We start from the raw sequence: 21646 nt of genomic DNA on the forward strand, positions 1-21646 counted from the left end.
TGACACGTTTCTGAGTACCACCTCTGTCAAAGGTAGAGACCAGTGTGAGGTACCAATATGCTACTTTTCCATAAGAGAACAAGCTAGCTACCTGGTAGCAAATTGATTACACTGAGGTTTTTGTTTTTTTTCCAAAATTAACAGTGCAAGTATTTTTTCTTTATTAGATAAGTGAATTAATCTTAATATTGATTTACCTTCCTTGCTTCTGAGGCTTCTGTCCACATTTTCATATGTTGATTTAGTCATCTTATTCCCTGCCACCTCACACAACATTGCTTTTGACAAGTCAATAATTGTATAACAAAAGAGGCAACGAGCAACACCTCAAGGAAGTTTGCAGTCTTACTACATACATGACATTTGGAAAGATTTGTAACAGAATATTGAAATATCATTTACACTGCCATCTAGGTAATAAGAGCTTACATGTTTAGGTACTATCTATAAAAACATACCATGCACCTGAAATCTGCATCTAAAATAGAGTACTTTATTGCAAACCAGAACTCACTTATAAGAACCAAGAGATGCAAGTCCGAATACTTTCTCACTACTACTCCTAATTACGTTCTCAGTTGTCCTTAATTCTTATTTCCCCAATTTTACCCTCTTGTGATTTAGAGGTATTGTTTCTACCTAATCTAGTAGTAGTGTTTCTACCATGAAACAGTAACGGTTCCACTGAACTAGAGTTTGATACTATCGCCTTTCCATTTTGATTTCTTCATGCCATCTGGCCATTTTGGGTTCTGAGACATATGCTACAGAAGCATCACCAGTGACTGTGGTAATTGATCTTTACTACCATGATCAAGAAGAAATGAGACTACTATCGGGTAAGGGGTATATATTTGGAAGACAGAAGATTCTATAGGGCACCCAGAAATGGCTCCAGTGATTGATGGATTTTGTGCCTTCCCTATTGGGGAAAAGGGTGACCATCTGTTCATTTGTACAATATTTACCACCATACAGTGTGGAAACATGTTTTTGGTTATTATTGTTTCCATACTTTAATTTGTATAGAAGGGTGTATTTGAAAGTTGAGCATCTAAAGGGACAGATTGTGTGGGCTGTTTTATTTTTGTATTAAAAACTACCATAGGGCTTCCCTGGTGGTGCAGTGGTTGAGAGTCCGCCTGCCAATGCAGGGGACACGGGTTCCTGCCCCGGTCCGGGAGGATCCCACATGCCGTGGAGCGGCTGGGCCCGTGAGCCATGGCCACTGAGCCTGCGCGTCCGGAGCCTGTGCTCCACAACGGGAGAGGCCACAACAGTGAGAGGCCCGTGTACCGCAAAAAAAGAAACAAACAAAAAAAACCCAAACCCCCAAAACTACCATTACCCATCTAACATTTTGCTGTGTAGCAACGGCTGGAAACCTAGCAACTACATTTCCCAGACTCCCTTGACTGCAGGATTCCAAATTAAAAGCACATATGTGAGGTTTAGAAATTAGAAGAAAAGCATAAGCTATTATGCTACACCTGCAGAAATGGCTAACTGCTTGGGCAGTTAGAAGAAATGATGTTGGCAGTGGCTTCCCTGACATCTACAGTTAATCACCTTATGTGATGCAGGCAGCTAGACCACTGGAGGTAGCTGCCCATGACTTCTATACCACCAGATTCCCTCCTGTTGGTCCTCATGATAGCTGTTCTCCATCCATTTGCAATGGTTTTGAGGGCAACACATTTCTTCTGTAAATTTCATTTCAATAAAATGCCTGCAGTGTTTTCTGTTCTCATACAAAACCTGGATTTACATATCAATCATCTATTTTAGGAAATTAATAATTGCCTTTTGATTAATGCATCAGTTCTTTTGAGATTGCTTAGCAGAGACAATTCTTAATTCTGATGATCTCTGTTAAGATATAATTTAAGTTAAAATAAACAACAAATGAACAACAAATAAGAGCCTATCTAACCTGCAAAATTTGCTGAGTGGCATGCTGAATATGCACAAAAATTTATATTCTATATATCAGTGATTTTTAAACTCTTGAGTAGATTAGAGTCACTTGCAAGAATCATTAAAATAGATTTCTGGGCCTCACCCTCAGATTGAATTTCCATAGGTTTGGGATAGGATATAGGAATTTGGATTTCTAACAAGTTCCCAGATAATGTCCATGCTACCGGTTTATGGACCATACTTGGGAACAGCTGCTCCCTCTTTATTTTAATACTTCACTGGTTTCTCCTTCTTTGCAAATATGTATTTAATGGATCAGTTTACATTTTCAGCAGACTTTACATTTTATTTTTCTTTTCTAATGTAGACTCACTACCTGTCACTAATTCTTCAAGATTGTCTCAGTTAGCTTATTTGCCCAAGCCTAATGGCCTCTGATAAATCTTTTCATTATCAACCAGTTATTTTTATAAGACAGATTGTAGGCATTCAAAAATATGAAACTCATGTTAATAATAAGTTTTAAAATGATTTGTGATGAAAAAAATTTAAGCATAAGAGAAAAAAACAGAAAACTCAGGTTGGAAATTGTGTGTATGCATACTTCTGTGTATGTAGGACCATTTTCAAATCTGGCACTAATATTCTTTCATCCTCTCCCCTTAAATCTGGGCTTTGTGACTGTTCTTCAAAGATGTATTTTTCGAAGACAAGTCGACTATTTAAATTGGTCAGTTCAATCTAACAGTCAGTAAAGTTGATTATGTGGTGCTATGAAGAACTGATTAATTCTATGAATGTATAATCTGTCCTAGAGCAGTTCACCATCCTTTAGGGACATTTTCTAATTGATACGTTCTTTCATACGCTTTATTTCATTTCAGAGTGGAACTAAACAACAACAGCTTTGTTGGTCAGAGGCAAGATAGCATGGTGTTTAAAACATAATCTTTGACACTCTGATCTATCTTTGACACTCTGATCTACCAGTTGCTTATTGTCATACAGAGAGTTAAGTTAGTTAATGTATCTATTTTCAGTTTGCTTGTCTAAATGATAATGATTTTAATAATTAATAAGTATTAATCATGTTCTGATGATCCTATAAGTGTGTAGTTATAAAATTCTTAGGGGATTCAATAAACATTAGTTGCTAGGTAAAATCCAACCTTATCAGATAAGACTATAAATTTAAAATATCATCTGGACTTTATAATTTATTTTCTGATTATAAAAAGGAAATACAGAAATTTAACAGTGGAGCCTGCATGCCATATTAGCTTGTAAATGTTTTATCTCACATAATATAACTTTTTAATTGAAGAACTTGTCAAATTTAGCCATCACATGCTTCACCCAAATTAAATATTTTCTGAATCTTTTTAAAAATAGACATCTGGGAAAATTGAGCCTGGATGCTGAATTTACACCTGGCTGCATTCCCCTGTAACTGCTGCCTCTCTAAGAGGTCCTCAGTTCTGTAGTTCATTATCTGCAGTCAACTTCATTTATTTTCATTAGTGTCTCAATTTTCCATGTATTTACATTTTGAAAATGTGGCGTGAGAAGGTTAAATGTTTTAGGCCAGGTTCTATAAAAGCAGAGCCTGAGACAAGGATCCAAGTGTGTATGATTTGTTGGGAGAGGATTTTTCATGGAATGCATACAAGGGAAGAAGTGAAGCAGAACAGGAATCTAGGAGAGAGTTGAACAAGGATTTGGTTTCAGGTAAAGCCTAGCCTTGGCCTTACCCACAGAGGGACTCCCTTGGAGCATCAGTTGCATCACAAGGCTAAGCCTCTAAAGGTCTCATCTAGCCTTTGTAACCACAGGTCAGGCAGGCATTGACTGAAGGCTGCTGTTGGGAGTGGGACTTCCCTGGTGAGGCAACTCCATTTAGCAGAGGACAGTTCTCCAGATAAGAGGTACCTGTGAAATTTAAAAGCTGACAAGATGAGAAAAAATAAACTATCAGATAATGGTTTATTTCCTGATTGCTTTAATAGAATATTTTGTGGTGATGACAGTTCAGTGTAGTGTTTAAGACCATAAAAGCTGAAGCAAACGCCTGAATTAAAATTCAAACTCTAACACTTAGGGATTGTTTGGGGCAAGTTAATTAACCTTTTGTGTCATACATTTTTGAATCTGAAAAGACACAGATTATATTGGAATAATATCTTTATCATAGGGCACTTGTAAAGGTTAAATACAAGCATAAATGTTAAGATTTCCAAACTGTGTTTGACCCGAATTAAGCAGTACATGAATGTATTCCATTATCATTATTATTTTTAATTCTTTATGAAAATATGTGGGAAGATAGGTAGATAACTAAAATGTATATGAGGTACTCTCTCTCCTCAAAATAGGGTAACACTGAGAATGCTTTCTTGCAAGCGTCTTTTATAATTAAGAATAGCTATGTCAGGTGACTTTTCATGTATCCATAAATATAATAATTTTGGTCAATTCCCCATAGATGTTTATTTTATATTCAGCAATTGTTAACAATGTTGCAATAAAATATTGTATATAATTATTATAGAGAAAGAAATTGTTGTTTTTAAATACCTAAAAGTGGAATTTCTGTGTAAAAAAAAAGTATAAAGTTTTTGATGAGTTTTATCAGGTATTCTTCTGGAATATTTAACAGTATTTTACTATAAATAACTGTATCAGAATGCTTGTTTCTCCTCAAAATATGCACTTTTCCTCCAGTATACACACTGTATATATATTTTTTTTATTTTTGCAAATCTGGTATGTTAAAAATATATTTGACATTCAATATTGTTCTTAATCTTTTTTTACTATAGTAATACTAAATATTTTTCTATGGCTTTCTATTCTATTATTTAAACTGGTAAACTTTCTGGTTCTGTTGTCCTAATTATAACTAATCATTCTGTCATAAATTTATAAGAAAGTCTATCTACTAATACACTGACTATTATATATCCATGTTGTAATGCCTCTCATAATTTTGAGAAACAAACAAAAAACAAAAAACTTTAGTCATATCACCCCTACCACCATTTCTCTTTCTTTAGTGAACTGATTACTTCTTTAATATTTCTTTTCATACTCACTATTTCAAGTTTCTCACTTCCATTCTCTCTCTGTTTTAAGTGCAACTGAATTTTCACTTTTTTATGGTGAAAGAAAGTACAACTTACTGTATTTATTATCAATTAAATACATGTAATTACCACATGGAAAAAGAAATAAAACATTATTAGGAACCCAAAGCATTCCACATACCTCTTGCCAATTTCACTTCTCCTTCAGTGTAACTAATTAGCTTTTCTTTAGGGTTTTCTCACCTATGTATTTACACCTAAAATTACAGTTTAGGTTTGCTTGTTGATAAAGGAAAGAATGCTTGATGCTTGTTGCATCAAGGAAAGAATGAAGTTTATTTCTTTGTGTCTGGCTTCATTGATTGCATTACATCTGTAAGATTTATCTTTCAAATAGCTTGAAGGAGTTGATTATTTTTTATTACTAAATAGAAGTCCATTTCATGAATATATCTTAATTTACTTTTACATTATAGTATGGATTGACATTCGTGTTGTTTCCAGGATTTAGCTACTATGGTTAAGGTTTGCAGAAATTTCTTGTCCATATTTCTCAGTGCAAATGCTGATACATGTCTGAATACACGTGTTCAAATTCAATAGATACTTCTGAACTTCAGTAGAGATTTTTACAAAGCAGTTGTGCCAGTTTACTCTTTCACCAAAAGATCCATTGATCCATATCCTTATGAATTCTTTATATTTTAAATCTTTGGAATTTCAGTAATCAGGGTAGGTTTGCAGCATTTTGTTTTTTAATTTTAATTTTCCTTATAAATAATGACGTTAAGAACTTTTTCATATTAGAACTTGGAATATTCTCTTTTTAAAAGTGGTTGATAAGATCCCTTGCTGATTTTGTTTAATATTTTCCTCGTACAGTTAGATACCTGTATATTTTATTAACAATATTTTAGTTAAGCTGCATATATTTTCAAAGGATGATATTCATTTTTACTTTCTTTTTGCTTTTGATTATGTTTTTAATAAGAATATAATTTAGTTTTTAATCATTACATTTGTTGTGAATTTTTGTGTATTGTTTAAAAATATTATGTACAAGCCAAGAAGGTATTTTCACATTATGATATACAATTAAGATCTGAACTTAGACATATAATTTATTTAGAATTTTGTGCAGACAGAAGAAAGGAATCAGATTTTATTTTCATATATATATGGATATTCAATTGTTCCAGTACTATTTATTGAAAAATATTCTGTCTACTGCTATATTCAACATTTAAAAAAAATTATCTTATGTCCCAATCTACACTGTCTTAATTACTTCAGATTTATAATAATTCCTGATGTCTGGGAAAACCATTATTTTCTGTTTTCCATTTTTAAAGAATATTTTGACTGTTCTTGTTTCCTTTTCCCCATATGTGCTTTAGAGTCTACTTGTTAGATTTTTTGTTTAGATTGAGTCGAATCAGAATAATTTTGTGACAGTGAGCTTCATTCTAATATTGAGTCTTCCAAACCATATACATGATATATCTTTGCTGTTAACTAGTTATCTTTTTCTTAATTTCCTCATTAGTCTTTTATATTTTTCTTTGTATGAGTCTTGCACATTTTGTTGGATACTTTCTGGGTGTTTTATATATATTCCTAAAATTAGAATATATATGCATTTACATACCCAAGTGTGTGTAATTTTATAGAAACTCAGTAGAATTTTCTTTCTTCTTGTATTCTGTAAGATTTCTAAACCCAGTTTTAAATCCCTAAATTTATCTTCAATCTGTTGTGTGTTCCACATCTTCATGGAAAATGGGAGCTTTATTTCTTCCTTTCTGATTTTTATAACATCATTTCTTTTTCTTGCATTACTGCCTAGAAACTTTAGTTCAATATTGAATCAAAGTGATGGTACTTGATATCTTTATCTTTATTATTTTTTCATGCCTATATCATTTTAGTCTTTTAAAAGCCTTTAAAAGTAAACATTTGAAATTATCTTCTCTAGTATAGTTTATTTCATTAATTTCTGTTTTTATCTTTTTATTTTCTTTCATCTAATGTTTTCCCAACTTCTTAATATGGATGAAATTTCATGAAATTAAAGCTATTTTTTCTTACTAATATTTGCTTCTAGGATTATATAATGTCTTTTTATAACAATACACAAGTGTTCATACATATTTCTTTGCTTCTAATTCACTTAAATATTCTATAGTTTCAATTAGGACTTTTCCATAAAGGTTATTTAATAAGTTATTTTCTTAACTTACCAAATCATAGGTATTTTCTAGTTATATATTAGATACTAACTTCAAGCTGTTTTTTCTTTAATTGAGGTATAACTGATATATAACATTATATTAGTCACAGATATAAAATATAATAATTCAGTATTTGTATACAATGTGAAATGATCACCTCAGTAGGTCTAGGTATCCTTTCCCATAAAAAATTATATTATTTTTCTTGTGATGATAAATTTAAGTATTTGCTCTCTTGGAAACTTTGTATGCTCTACAATATTACTGACCACAGTCACCTTGCTGTACATTGCATCCCCATGCCTTACTTATTTTATAATTGGAAGTTTGAACCTCTTGGCTCCCTTAACCCATTTCACGCAACCTCATCCTACCCCTAGCAACCACTATCCTGTTTTCTGTATCTCTGATTTTTGTTTTCTTATTTTGTTTTATAGATTCCACATATAGGTGAAATCATATAGTATTTTGTCTTTTTCTCTCTGACTTACTTCACTTAGCATAATTTCCTCAAGGTCCTTCCCACTTTGTAACAAATGACAAGATTTCTTTCTTTTTTATGGCTAACACTATTCCATTGCATATGTATACCACATCTTCTTTATTGACTCATCCATCAGTGAACACTTAGGCTGTTTAATATCTTGGCTGTTGTAAATAGTGCTGCAGTAAACACAGAGATGCATACATCTTTTTGAATTAGTGTTTTTCTTTTCTTCAGATAAGTACCTAGGAGTAGAAGTGCTGAATCATATAATAGTTTTATTTTTAATTTTTTGAGGAAACTTCATACTGTTTTCCATAGTGACCTCACCAATTTGTTTACCCACCAATACGAATTGTGCATGAGGGTCCCCTTTTCTGCGTATCTTTACTAAGACTTGATATTTCTTGTCCTTTTTGTCATACCCATTCAAACACTTGTGAGGTGTTATCTCATTGTGATTTTGATCTGCATTTCCCTGATAATTAGTGAGGTTGAGAATCTTTTCATGTGCTTGTTGGCCATTAGTATGTCTTCCTTGAAAAAATGTCTATTCAGATCCTCTGACCAGTTTTGAACAGGCAGATTTTTTTTTTTTTTTTTGCTATTGAGTTGTATGAGTTCTTTATACATTTTGGACATTAACCCCTTATCAGATACCCAGTTTATGAATATTTTCTCCCACTCAGGAGATTGCCTTTTTATTTTGTTGGCAGTTTCCTTTGCTATACAAATGTATACTTTGATGTACTTCCATTTGTTTGGCTTTGCTTTTGTTGCGTTTGATTTTGGAGTCAGATAGAAAAAAATCATCACCAGGACAGATGTCAAGGAACTAACTGTCCATGTTTTATTCTAGGAGATTTATGACTTCATGTCTTACATTCAAGTCTTTAATCCATGTTAAGTTTTTTGTGAATGGTGTAAGATAGTAATCTATTTTCTTTTACATGTGGTTGTCCAATTTTCCCAACCCCATTTATTGAAGAAACTGTCCTTTCCCCATTATAGATTGTTGCCTCCCTGGTTGTAAATTATTTGAAAATATATATGTGGGTTTATTTCTGAGATCCCTATTCTGTTCCATTGACCTATGTGTCTATTTTTATGCCAATATCATACTCTTTTGGTTACTGTAGCTTTGTAATATAGTTTGAAATCAGGTAGTGTGATGCCTCTAGTTTTGCTTTTGCTGCTTAAGGTTGCTTTAGCTATTCAGGATCTTTCATGTGTTCATACAAATTTTAAGATTTTTTTTTCCATTTCTGTGAAAAATGCCATTGAACTTTTTATACAGAATACATGAAATCTGTAGGTTGCATTGGATAGTATGAATGTTTTAACAGTATTAGTTCTTCCAATCTATGAGCATGAAATATCTTTGTTTTTTTTGTTTTGTTTTGTTTTATGTCTTTATTTTCTTTCATCAGTATCTTACAGTTTTCAGTGTACAGGTCTTTCACGTCCTTGGTTAAGTTTATTCCCAGGTTTTTTTTTTGAAGCAGTTGTAAATGGGACTGTTTTCTTAATTTGTTTTTGATAGTTTTCTGTTAGTATAAATTAATACAACAGATTTTTTGTGTATTGATTTTGTACCCTGTAAGTTTAATGAATTCATTTATTAGTGTTAAAAGTTAGTTGATGGAATCTTTAGGGTTTGTGTATACACACACACACACACACACACACACACATATATATATATAATCATATCATTCACATAGAGTTACAGTTTTACTTCTTCCTTTACAATTTAGATGTCTTCTATTTATTTTCTTGCCTAACTTCTCTGGCTAGGATTTCCAATACTGTGTTGATTAAAAGAGGTGAGAGTAGGCATCCTTGTCTTATTCCTGATCTTAGAAGAAAAGCTTTCTGCTTTTCACCACTGAGTATGATGTTAGTTGTAGCCTTGTCATATGTAGCCTTTATGTTGAGGTACGTTCTCTCTATACCCACTTTGTTAAGAATTTTTATTATAAACGAATGTTTAATTTTGCCAAATGCTTTTTATGCATCCATTGAGACAAATAATTTTTATCCTTCATTTTTTAAATGTAGTGTATCATGTTGATTGATCTGCAGGTGTTGAAAAATGTTTGCATCTTGGAATAAATCCTGCTTGATTTTGATGTTTGATCCTTTTAATATATTGTTGAATTCAATTTGTCAGTATTTTTTGAGGATTTTTGCATCTATGTTTATTAGTGATGTTAGCCTATAATTTTCTTTTTTTGTGAGGTATCCTTGTCTGGTTTTGGTATCAGGATAATGCTGTCCATTGTAAAGTGAGTTTGGAAGTATTCTTTCCTCTTCAATATTTTGCAAGGAGTTTGGGAAGGATAGGCATTAAATCTTCTTTGAATGTTTGGTAGAAGTCACCAGTGAAGCTGTTTTGTCTTGAGTGTTTGTTTGTTGGGAAGTTTTGATTACTGATTCAATCTCCTAACTAGTAATCACTCTATTCAAAGTTACTACATTTTCATGATTCAGTTTTTGAAGATTGTATGTTTCTAGAAATCTATTTATTTCTTCTAAGTTGACTATTTTGTTGGTGTATAATTGTCCATAGTAGTCTTTTATGATCCTTTATATTTCTGTGGTATCAGTTGCAACTTCTCTTTTACTTTTGATTTTATTAATAAAAGCCCTTTCTCTTTTTTTCTTGGTAATTCTAGCTAAACATTTTTCAATTTTGTTTCTCTTTTCCAAGAACCAGCCATTAGTTTCATTGCTCTTTTCTATTTTCCTTTTTAGTCTCTTTTTGTTTTATTTGCACTCTGATTTTTATTTTCTTCCTTCTAGTAAACTGGCCTTTATTTGTCTTTCTTTTTCTGGTTCAGTTAGGTGTAAGTTAGTTTATTTGAACTTTTTTGTTTCTTTCTTGAGGTAGGCCCATATCATTGTGAATTTCCCTCTTAGAACTTCTTTTGCTATATCCCATAGATTTTGATATGTTATATTTCCATTTTCATTGACCTCAAGGTAGTTTTTGATTTCTCCTTTGATTTCTTCATTGACTCATTTGCTGTTCATTAGGTGTTGTTTAATCTCCACATATTTGTGATTTTTTCCAGTTTTCTTCTTGTAATAGATTTCTATTTTTATATCACTGTTGTCAGAAAAGACACTTGATATGATTTCAATTTTCTTGAATTTACTGAAACTTGTTTTGTAGCCTCACATATGGTATATCCTGGAGAATGTTCCATGCGAACTTGAGAAGAATATTTATACTGCTATTTTGGAATGGAATGTTCTCTGTCTGCCTGATCTAACATGCCATTTAAGGCCAATGTTTTCTTATGTATTTTCTGTCTAGATAATCTATCCATTAATGTAAGTGGGGTATTAAAACCCTCTACCATTATTGTGTTACTATTTCTCTCTTTATATATATATATATATATATATATATATATTTGCTTTATATATGTAGGTGCTCCTATACTGAGTGCATAAATATTTACAGATATTATATCCTCATGTTGCATTGACATTTTACTATTATGTAATGCCTTTCTTTCTCTTTTATTACAGTCTTTGTGTTAAAGTCTATTTTGTCTGATATAAGTATAGTATTCCAGCTTTCTTTTGTTTTCCATTTTCATGGAACATCTTTTTCTATGTCTTCACTTTCAGTCTATGTGTATCCTTATATCTGAAGTGAGTCTTTTGTAGAAGGCATATAGTTGGGTCTTATTTTGTTTGTTTGTTTTAATCCATTCAGCCACTCCGTGTCTTTTAATTAGAGAATTTAGTCTATTTACTTTTAAAGTAATCATTGATAGGTGATTGTTTTGTAGATCCTCTCCTCTTGTTCTCTTCTTTTGTGGTTTGATGACTTTCTTTAGTGTCATATTTACATTCCTTTCTCATTGTCTTATGAATCTATTATAGGTTTTTCCTCTGTGGTTACCATGAGACTCACATATACCATACTATATATGTGTATAGTATACTTATTTCTCTCTTCTCCTTCTAGGACCCCTATAATGCAAATATTAGTCTGCTTGATGCTCTCTCATAGGTCCCTTAGGCTATCTTCACTTTTTAAAATTATTTTTTCTTTTTGTTGCTTTGTTTGGGTGAGTTTTACTGCCCTGTCTTCTAGCTCACTCATCCTTTTTGCTGCTTCATCTAGTTTACTCCTAAACCCCTCTAATGTATTTTTCAGTTCAATTATTCTATTCTTCAGCTCTGTGACTTCTGTTTGATACTTTATATTCCCTATCTCTTTATTGACATTCTCACTGTGTTCATTGACTATTCTCCCAGTTTGATGAGCATCTTTATGACCATTACTTTGAACTGTTTATTAGATAAGTTATTTCAATTTTGTTACATTTTTTTCAGAGATTTTATCTTACTCTTTCATTTGAAACATATTCCTCTATTTCCTCATTTTGCTTGACTCTCTCTGTTTCTGTGTATTAGGTGAAACAGCTGCCTCTCCCAGTCTTGAAGGAGTGACCTTATGTGGGAAATGAGTGTTTTTTGTTCAACCTTTCTCTAGCTCTTTGTTGTCTCTCGAACCTTTGTGATTGTCTAAGCAGCCTGATTTGTTCTTGGTAAGTTCCAGTTGTTGAAGGTATGCCAAAAATCTGTTAGTGTTCCAAAAGGAGGAATCTCACTCAGCACCTAGTTGCAGGCTGATTGGAAGCTGGACACTCAGTCCACAGCTTTTAAAGCGCAAATGTATACAGTCCTGTGGGACCAGCATCATAAACCCTAGTGACCTCCAAACCAGGTGATCTGTAGATGTCTGCTGTGAACAGTTGCAAAAATCAGGGTTCCAGATGAGTATAAGCCCTTTTCTAGTAGGTACCAACTAGCTGTAGTGAGACCTAGGGAGAGAACAAAGATGGCTTCTCCTGGCATATGTCCCTGAGAGCAACACTATAGCCTCTAGATATGTGGAAAATCTGAAGCCTGCCACTCAGGCTGAAGCTAAGGAACTTGTGAATAGGCCTTTTTCACAGGAAGACTGGGGATGTGTTTCAGTCTGCTGTCTGTGTGGTGCTGTGGGGGTAGTAGCCTGCCAAGAACTGTCTCCAGTTGTTACAGATCTGTGAGATGTAGGAACACAAGCCATTCTGACCACCAGAGTCAGGCAGTCAAGTCTTCTTGTGTGGTCTGAACATGACCACTGGCTTTATCAAGGCAGTGGGAAAGTGCAGGAAGCATGGAAGAACAGGAGAGTGCATGTCTACCAGCTTCAGCAGAGCAGCTAGAAAGTGCAGGGATGGGGCATGCCTGCTGGAATTAGCATGGCAAGTGGGAGATTGCAGGAAGTGAGTACACCTGCTTGCACTAGCAATGCAGGAGGAAAGTGCAAAAATGGCACCCACCACTGCCTCTGTCCAGGAGAGAATTACAACAGATCCTGCCTCCCCCAGCACCACCCCCACCCCAAAAGGCTTTTTAAGATTAGCAAATGGATGTCCTTCACAAATAGTTTAGATACTTTTCAAACTGCTGCTTTTGCACTGGGCCCAGGGTGACTGAGTCTGTGTGTAAGCCCCTTAAGAGAAGTATCTCAGTTTCCTACAGCCCTTAGGGACTCCTGGACGAAGGCTCCATTGTTTTTCAAAACTAGATGGTTTGAGTGCTTTCTGGTACAGTTCCCAAGGCTTGAGGTACATGCTGTGGTGCACAAACCCCGTGCTCCTCAGAAAGAAACTTCTGCTTTGTAATATCCCTTTTAATTGTGTGTTGCTGCTCTGAAGGCAGAGTTTTTGGTGAGACCCCCATCTCTGCCTCTCCAACACATCTCCACGTGGCCCTTTTATACGTTGTTGTGGAAGAGTTGTTCAGCTAGTTTTCAGGTCTTTTTCCGAGGAAACTGATCCATATATAGTTGTAGACTCTGTGTGCCTGTGGGAGGAGGCGTGTTCATGATCTTCCTACACTGCCATCTTGGACTGCCTCTTCCTATGATCTCAAACTAATTTTTTTCTTGACTAAAAAATATTTTGTATGAATTTGGCCTTGGGAAATGTGTTTAGATTTGCTTTATGATTACTATATGAGCATACTTTTTGCAAATATTCTGTATTTTATTAAAGAGTATGAACCTGATGATCTTGAGTCTATATCTCCATGAGTCTCCATGTAGTTTTTGCTTTAAATTTCTGAAACCATGTTAAAAGGCATATCCAGATTTAGACTGTTTTACCTTCTTGTACTATTACCAATATGATTTTGTTACAAATTACATCATACCTAAATAACCCAGATTTAACAGCTCTGCATCTTAATTGGTATTTTTAATATATTAGCAAGTACGGAATTAAGCTTTGGACACTCTATCTCCATTATCCTCATTCTCACAAATATCCTATTACTGCCCTGCATTTTATTTAAATATATAATCTACATCTCATTTAAATTGAAATCATCTTCTTATTGCTCATACCATCATAGTGATGATTTTATAGATATATAAGTTTTTAAAAAAATGTTATTTATTTATTTATTTAACATCTTTATTGGAGTATAATTGCTTTACAATGGTGTGTTAGTTTCTGCTGTATAATAAAGTGAATCAGCTATACATATATATATGTCCCCATATCTCCTCCTTGCATCTCCTTCCAACCCTCCCCATCCCACACCTCTGGGTGGACACAAAGCACTGAGCTGATCTCCCTGTGCTATGCAGCTGCTTCCCACTAGATACCTGTTTTACATTTGGTTGTGTATATATGTACATGCCACTCTCTCACTTAATCCCAGCTTACACTTCCCCCTCTACGTGTCCTCAAATCCATTCTCTAGATATGCAGCTTTTTCCTGGCCTGCCCCAGGTACTTCAGAACAATTTTTTTTTTAATTCCATATATAACTGTTAGCATACGGTAATTGATTTTCTCTTTCTGACTTAATTCACTCTGTATGACAGTCTCTAGGTCCATCCACCTCACTATAGATAACTAAATTTCATTTCTTTTTATGGCTAAGTAATATTCCATTGTATATATATGCCACATCTTCTTTATCCATTCATCTGTTGATAGACACTTAGTTTGTTTCCATGTCCTGGCTATTGTAAACAGTGCTGTGGTGAACATTGTGGTACATGACTCTTTTTTTTTTTTTTTTTTGTGGTACACAGGCCTCTCACTGTTGTGGCCTCTCCCATTGTGGAGCACAGGCTCCGGACAAGCAGGCTAAGCGACCATGGCTCATGGACCCAGCTGCTCCCCGGCATGTGGGATCTTCCCGGACTAGGGCACGAACCCGTGTCCCCTGCATTGGCAGGCAGACTCTCAACCACTGTGCCACCAGGGAAGCCCTACATGACTATTTTTGAATTATGGTTTTCTCAGGGTATATGCTGAGTAGTGGGATTGCGGAGTGATATGGTAGCTCTATTTTGAGTTTTTTAAGGAACCTCCATACTGTTCTCCATGGTGGCTGCATCAACTTACATTCCCACCAACAGTGCAAGAGGGTTCCCTTTTCTCCACACCCTTTCCAGCATTTATTGTTTATAGAGTTTTGATGATGTCCATTCTGACTGGTGTGAGGTGATACCTCATTGTAGTTTTGATTTGCATTTCTCTAATGATTAGTGATGTTGAGCATCCTTTCATGTGTTTGTTGGCAATCTGTATGTCTTCTTTGGATAAATGTCTATTTAGGTCCTCTGCCCATTTTTGGATTGAGTTGTTTGTTTTTTTCATATTGAGCTTCATGAGCTGCTTGTATATTTTGGAGATTACTCTTTTATCAGTTGCTTCCTTTGCAAATATTTTCTTCCATTCTGAGGGTTGTCTTTTCGTCTTGTTTATGGTTTACATTGCTGTGCAAAAGCATTTAAGTTTCATTAGGTCCCATTTGTTTATTTTTATTTCCATTTCTGTGAGAGGGGGGTCAAAAAGGATCTTGCTGTGATTTTTGCAATAGAGAGTTCTGCCTCTGTTTTCCTCTACGAGTTTGATAGTGTCTGGCCTTACATTTAGGTCTTTAATCCATTTTGAGTTTATTTTTGTGTATGGTGTTAGGAAGTGTTCTAATTTCATTTTTTTACATGTAGCTGTCTATTTTTCCCAGAACGACTTATTGAAGAGGCTGTCTTTTCGCCATTGTATATTCTTGCCTCCTTTATCAAAAATAAGGTGACCATATGTGCAGGGGTTTATCTTTGGGCTTTCTATCCTCTACCATTGATCTATATTTCTTTTTTTGTGCCAGTACCATACTGTCTTGATTACTGTAGCTTTGTAGAATAGTCTGAAGTCAGGGAGCCTGATTCCTCCAGCTCTGTTTGTCTTTATCAAGATTGATTTGGCTATTCGGGGTCTTTTGTGTTCCATAAAACTTGTGCAATGTTTTGTTCTAGTTCTGTGAAAAATGCCATTGGTAGCTTGATAGGGATTGCATTGAATTTGTAGATTGCTTTAGGTAGTAGAGTCATTTTCACAATGTTGATTCTTCCAATACAAGAGCATGGTATATCCCTCCATCTGTTTGTATCATCTTTAATTTCTTTCATCAGTGTCTTGTAGTTTTCTGCATATAGGTCTTTTGTCTCCTTAGGTAGGTTTATTCCTAGGTATTTTATTCTTTTTGTTGCAGTGGTAAATGGGAGTGTTTCCTTAATTTCCATTTCAGATTGTTCATCATCAGTGTACAGGAATGCAGGAGATTTCTGCACATTAATTTTGTATCCTAATACTTTACCAAATTCATTGATTACCTCTGGTAGTTTTCTGGTAGCATCTTTAGGATTCCCTTTGTATAGTATCATGTCATCTGCAAACTGACATTTTTATTTCTTTTTTTGTGATTTGGATTCCATTTTTTTTTCTTTTTGTTCTCTGATTGTTGTAGCTAAAACCTCCAAAACTATGTTGAATAATAGTGTTGAGAGTGGACAACCTTGTCTTTTTCCTGATCTTCCTGGAAATGGTTTCAGTTTTTCACCATTGAGAATGATGTTGGCTGTGGGTTTGTCATATTTGGCCTTTATTATGCTGAGGTAACTTCCCTTTTTGCCTACTTTCTGCACGGTTTATATCATAAATGGGTGTTGAAATTTGTTAAAAGCATTTTCTTCATCTGTTGAGATGATCGTATGTTTTTTCTCCTTCAATTTGTTAATATGGTGTATCACATTGATTAATTTGTGTATTGTGAAGATTCCTTGCATACCTGGGAAAAACCCCACTTAATCATGGTATATGATCCTTTTAATGTGCTGCCGGATTCTGTTTGCTAGTATTTTTGGAAGATTTTTTCATCTATGTTCATCAGTGATATTGACCTATAGTTTTTTGTTTTTTTTTTCTGACATCTTTGGTTTTGGTATCAGAGTGATAGTGGCCTTTTAGAATGAGTTTGAGAGTGTTCCTCCCTCTGCTATATTTTGGAAGAGTTTGAGAAGAAGAGGTGTTAGCTCTTCTCTAAATGTTTGATAGAATTCCCCTGTGAAGGTATCTGGTCCTGGGCTTTTGCTTATTGCAGGATTTTTTTTTTTTTTTTTGTGGTACGCAGGCCCCTCACTGTTGCTGCCTCCCCCATTGTGGAACACAGGCTCCGGACATGTAGGCTCAGCGGCCATGGCTCATGGGCCCAGCCGTTCTGTGGCATGTGGGATCCTCACAGACTGGGGCACGAACCCATGTCCTCTGCACTGGCAGGTGGACTCTCAACCACTGCACCACCAGGGAAGCCCCTGTTGCAGGATTTTTAATCACAGTTTCAATTTCAGAGCTTGTGATTGGTTTGTTTATATTTTCTATTTCTTCTTGGTTCAGTCTTGGAAGGTTGTGCTTTTCTTAGAATTTGTCCATTTCTCCCAGGTTGTTAATTTTATTGGCATATAGTTGCTTGCACTTACCTCTAATGATATTTCATATTTCTGAAGTGTCAGTTGTTATTTTCCTTTTGTATTTCTAATTTTGTTGATTTGAGTCTTCTATCTTTTTTTCTTGTTGAGTCTGGCTAATGGTTTATCAATTTTCTTTAACTTCTCAAAGAATCGGCTTTTAGTTTTATTGATCTTTTCTATTGTCTCCTTCATTTCTTTTTCATTTATTTCTGATCTGATCTTTAAGATTTCTTTCCTTCTTCTAACTTTGGGGTTTTATTGTTCTTCTTTCTCTGCTTGCTTAGGTGCAAGGTTAGGTTGTTTATTTGAGAATTCTTGTTTCTTGAGGTAGGATTGTATTGCTATAAACTTCCCGCTTAGAACTGCTTTTGCTACATCCCATAGGTTTTGGGCTATTGTGTTTTCATTGTCATTTGTTTGTAGGTATTTTTTGGTTTTGTCTTTGATTTCCTAGTGATCTCTTTGTTATTTACTAGTGTATGGTTTAGCCTCCATGTGTTTGTACTTTTTACAGATCTTTTCCTGTAATTGATATCTAGTCTCAGAGCGTTTTTCTCAAGAAATATATTTGATATTATTTCAATTTTCTTAAATTTACCAAGGCTTGATTTGTGACCCAAGATATGATCTATTCTGGAGAATATTCCATGAGCCCTTGAGAAGAAAGAGTATTCTCTTGTTTTTGGATGGAATGTCCTATCAATATCAATTAAGTCCATCTTGCTTAATGTATCATTTCAAGCTAGTGTTTCCTTATTTATTTTCATTTCAAATGATCTGTCCATTGCTGAAAGGGGGATGTTAAAGTCCCCTACTATCTTTTGTTGCTGTCAATTTCCCCTTTTATGGCTGTTAGCATTTGCCTTATGTGTTGAGGTGTTCCTATGTTGGGTGCATAATTATTTACAATTGCTATATCTTCTTCTTGGATTGATCCCTTGATCAATATGTAGTATTCTTCTTTGTCTCTTGTAATAGTCTTTATTTTAAAGCCTATTTTGTCTGATATAAGAATTGCTACTGCAGCTTTCTTTTGATTTTCATTTGCATGGAATATCATTTTCCCATCCCCTCATGTTCAGTCTGTATGTGTCCCTAGGTCTGAAGTGGGTCTCTTGTAGATAGCATATATATGGGTCTTGTTTTTGTATCCATTCATCCAGTCTGTGTCTTTTTGTTGGACTGTTTAATCCATTTACATTTAAGGTAATCATTGATATATATGTTCCTGTAACCATTTTAATTGTTTTTGGTTTGTTATTGTGGGTCTTTTACTTCTCTTGTGTTTAGTGCCTAGATAAGTTCCTTTAGCATTTTTTGTAAAGCTGATTTGGTGGTGCTGAATTCTCTTAGCTTTTGCTTGTTTGTAAAGGTTTTCATTTCTCTGTCCAATCTGAATGAGATCCTTAAAGGGTAGAGTAAACTTGGTTGTAGGTTTTTCCCTTTCATCACTTTAAATATGTCCTTCCACTCATTTCTGTCTTGCAGAGTTTCTGCTGAAAGTTCAGCTGTTAAGCTTATGGGGATTCCCTTGCATATTATTTGTTGTTTTTCCCTTGCTACTTTTAATTTTTTTTTTGTATTTAATTTTTGATAGTTTGATTACTATATGTCTTGGCATGTTTCTCCTTGGATATATCCTGTATGGGATTCTCTGTGTTTCTTGGACTTGATTGACTATTTCCTTTCCCATATTAATGAAGTTTTCAATTATAGTCTCTTCAAATATTTTCAGTTCCTTTTTTTTTTCTCTTCTTCTTCTTTGGCCCCTAGAATTTGAATGTTGGTGCATTTAATATTGTCCCAGATGTCTGTGAGACTGTCCTCAATTATTTTCATTCTTTTATCTTTATTCTGCTGTGGGGTAGTTATTTCCACTGATTTGTCTTCCAGGTCACTTATACAGTCTTCTGCCTCAGTTATTGTGCTATTGATTCCTTCTAGAGAATTTTTATTTCATTTATTGTGCCGTTCATCTTTGTTGTTTGCTGTTTAAATCTTCTAGGTCCTTATTAGACGTTTCTTGTTTTTTCTCCATTCTATTTCCAAGATTTTGGATATCTCTTTACTATCATTACTCTGAATTATTTTTCAGATAGACTGCCTATTTCCTGTTCATTTGTTTGGTCTGGTGAGTTTTTACCTTGCTCCTTCATCTCCTGTATATTACTCTGTCATCTTATTATGCTTAACTTACTGTGTTTGGGGTCTCCTTTTACGCAGGCTGCATGATTGTAGTTCCCATTGATTTTGTTGTCTATCCCCAGTGGTAAAAGTTGGTTCAGTGAGCTGTGTAGGCTTCCTGGTGGAGGGGACTATCCCTGTGTTGTGGTGGATGAGGCTGGATCTTGTCTTTCTGGTGTGCAGGACCATGTCCAGTGGTGTGTTTTAGGGTGTCTGTGAACTTAGTATGATTTTAGGCTGGCTCTCTGCTAATAGGTGAGGTTGTGTTCCTTTCTTGCTAGTTGTTTGGCATAGGGTATCTAGCACTGTAACTTGCTGATCATTGAGTGGAGCTGGGTCTTATCTTTGAGGTGGAGATTTCTGGGAGAACTTTTGCTGACTGATATTATGTGGGGCCGGGAGGTCTCTGTTGGTACAATGTCCTGAACTCAACTCTCCCAACTCCGAGGCTCAGGCCTGACATCCGGCTGAAGCACCAAGACCCTGTCAGCTACATGGCTAAGAAAAAAGGCAGGATAAAACACTCTATGACATAAATCACAGCAAGATCCTTTTTGACCCTTCTCTAGAGAAATGGAAATAAAAACACAAATAATCAAGTGGGACCTAATGAAACTTAAAAGCTTTTGCGCAGCAAAGGAAACCATAAACAAGATGAAAAGGCAACCCTCTTAATGGGAGAAAATATTTATAAATGAAGCAACTGACAAAGCATTAATCTCCAAAATTTATAAGTAGCTCATGAAGCTAAATATCAGAAACACCAACAACCCAATCCAAAAATGGGCAGAAGACCTAAATAAGCATTTCTGCAAAGAACATATACAGATTGCCAACAACACATGAAAGAACGCTCAACATCACTAATCATTAGAGTAATGCAAATCAAAATTACAATGAGGTATCACCTCACAAATGTCAGAATGGTCATCATCAAAAAATCTACAAACAATAAATGCTGGAGTGAGTGTGGAGAAAAGGGAACCCTCTTGCACCATTGGTGAGAATGTAAATTGATACAGCTACTATGGAAAACATTATGGAGGTTCCTTAAAAATATACTAATAGAACTACCATACGGCCCAGCAATCCCACTACTGGGCATATACCCTGAAAAAAACATAATTCAAAAAGAATCATGTACCACAAATTTCATTGCAGCTGTATTTACAATAGCTCAGAAATGGAAGCAACCTAAGTGTCCTTTGACAGATGAATGGATAAAGAAAATGTGGCATATATATTCAATGCAATATTAGTCATAACCAGAAACAAAATTTAGTTATTTGTAGTGAGGTGGATGGACATAGGTTCTGTTATACAGAGTGTAGTAAGTCAGAAAGAGAAAAGCAAATACCGTATGCTAACACTTATATATGGAATCTAAGAAAAAAAAAAAAAGGCTCTGAAGAACCTAGGTGCAGGACAGGAATAAAGTTGTAGAAAATGGCCTTGAGGACCAGGGAGGGGGATGGGTAAACTGGGAGAGGTGAGAGAGTGGCACTGATATATATACACTACAAAATGTAAAATAGATAGCTAGTGAGCTGCAGGCACACAGCACAGAGTATCCTGTCAGTGCTTTGTGATCACCTAGATGAGTGGGATAGGGGAGGTGAGAGGGAGACACAAGAGGGAGGAGATATGGGGATATATGTATATGTATAGCTGATTCACTTAGTCATAAAGCAGAAACTAACACATGCTTTTAAAGCAATTATACTCCAAAAATATTGTTTTTTTAAAAAAGAAGTAGGGAAGTAAATCTAATAGATAATTCAGGGTCTCAAGCACTGAAATCCTAGCACTGATTATCAGCTAGTACAAATCCATATGGTGGTACCAGCTATAAAAATACTTTAAAATACCATATCAGTTGGGAAATAATAAAACAGTAATGACAATA

This window comes from Monodon monoceros, unplaced genomic scaffold (assembly GCF_005190385.1).
Source record: "Monodon monoceros isolate NGI ecotype Baffin Bay Population unplaced genomic scaffold, NGI_Narwhal_1 Super_Scaffold_11, whole genome shotgun sequence".
In the NCBI taxonomy this organism is placed as follows: Eukaryota; Metazoa; Chordata; class Mammalia; order Artiodactyla; family Monodontidae; genus Monodon; species Monodon monoceros.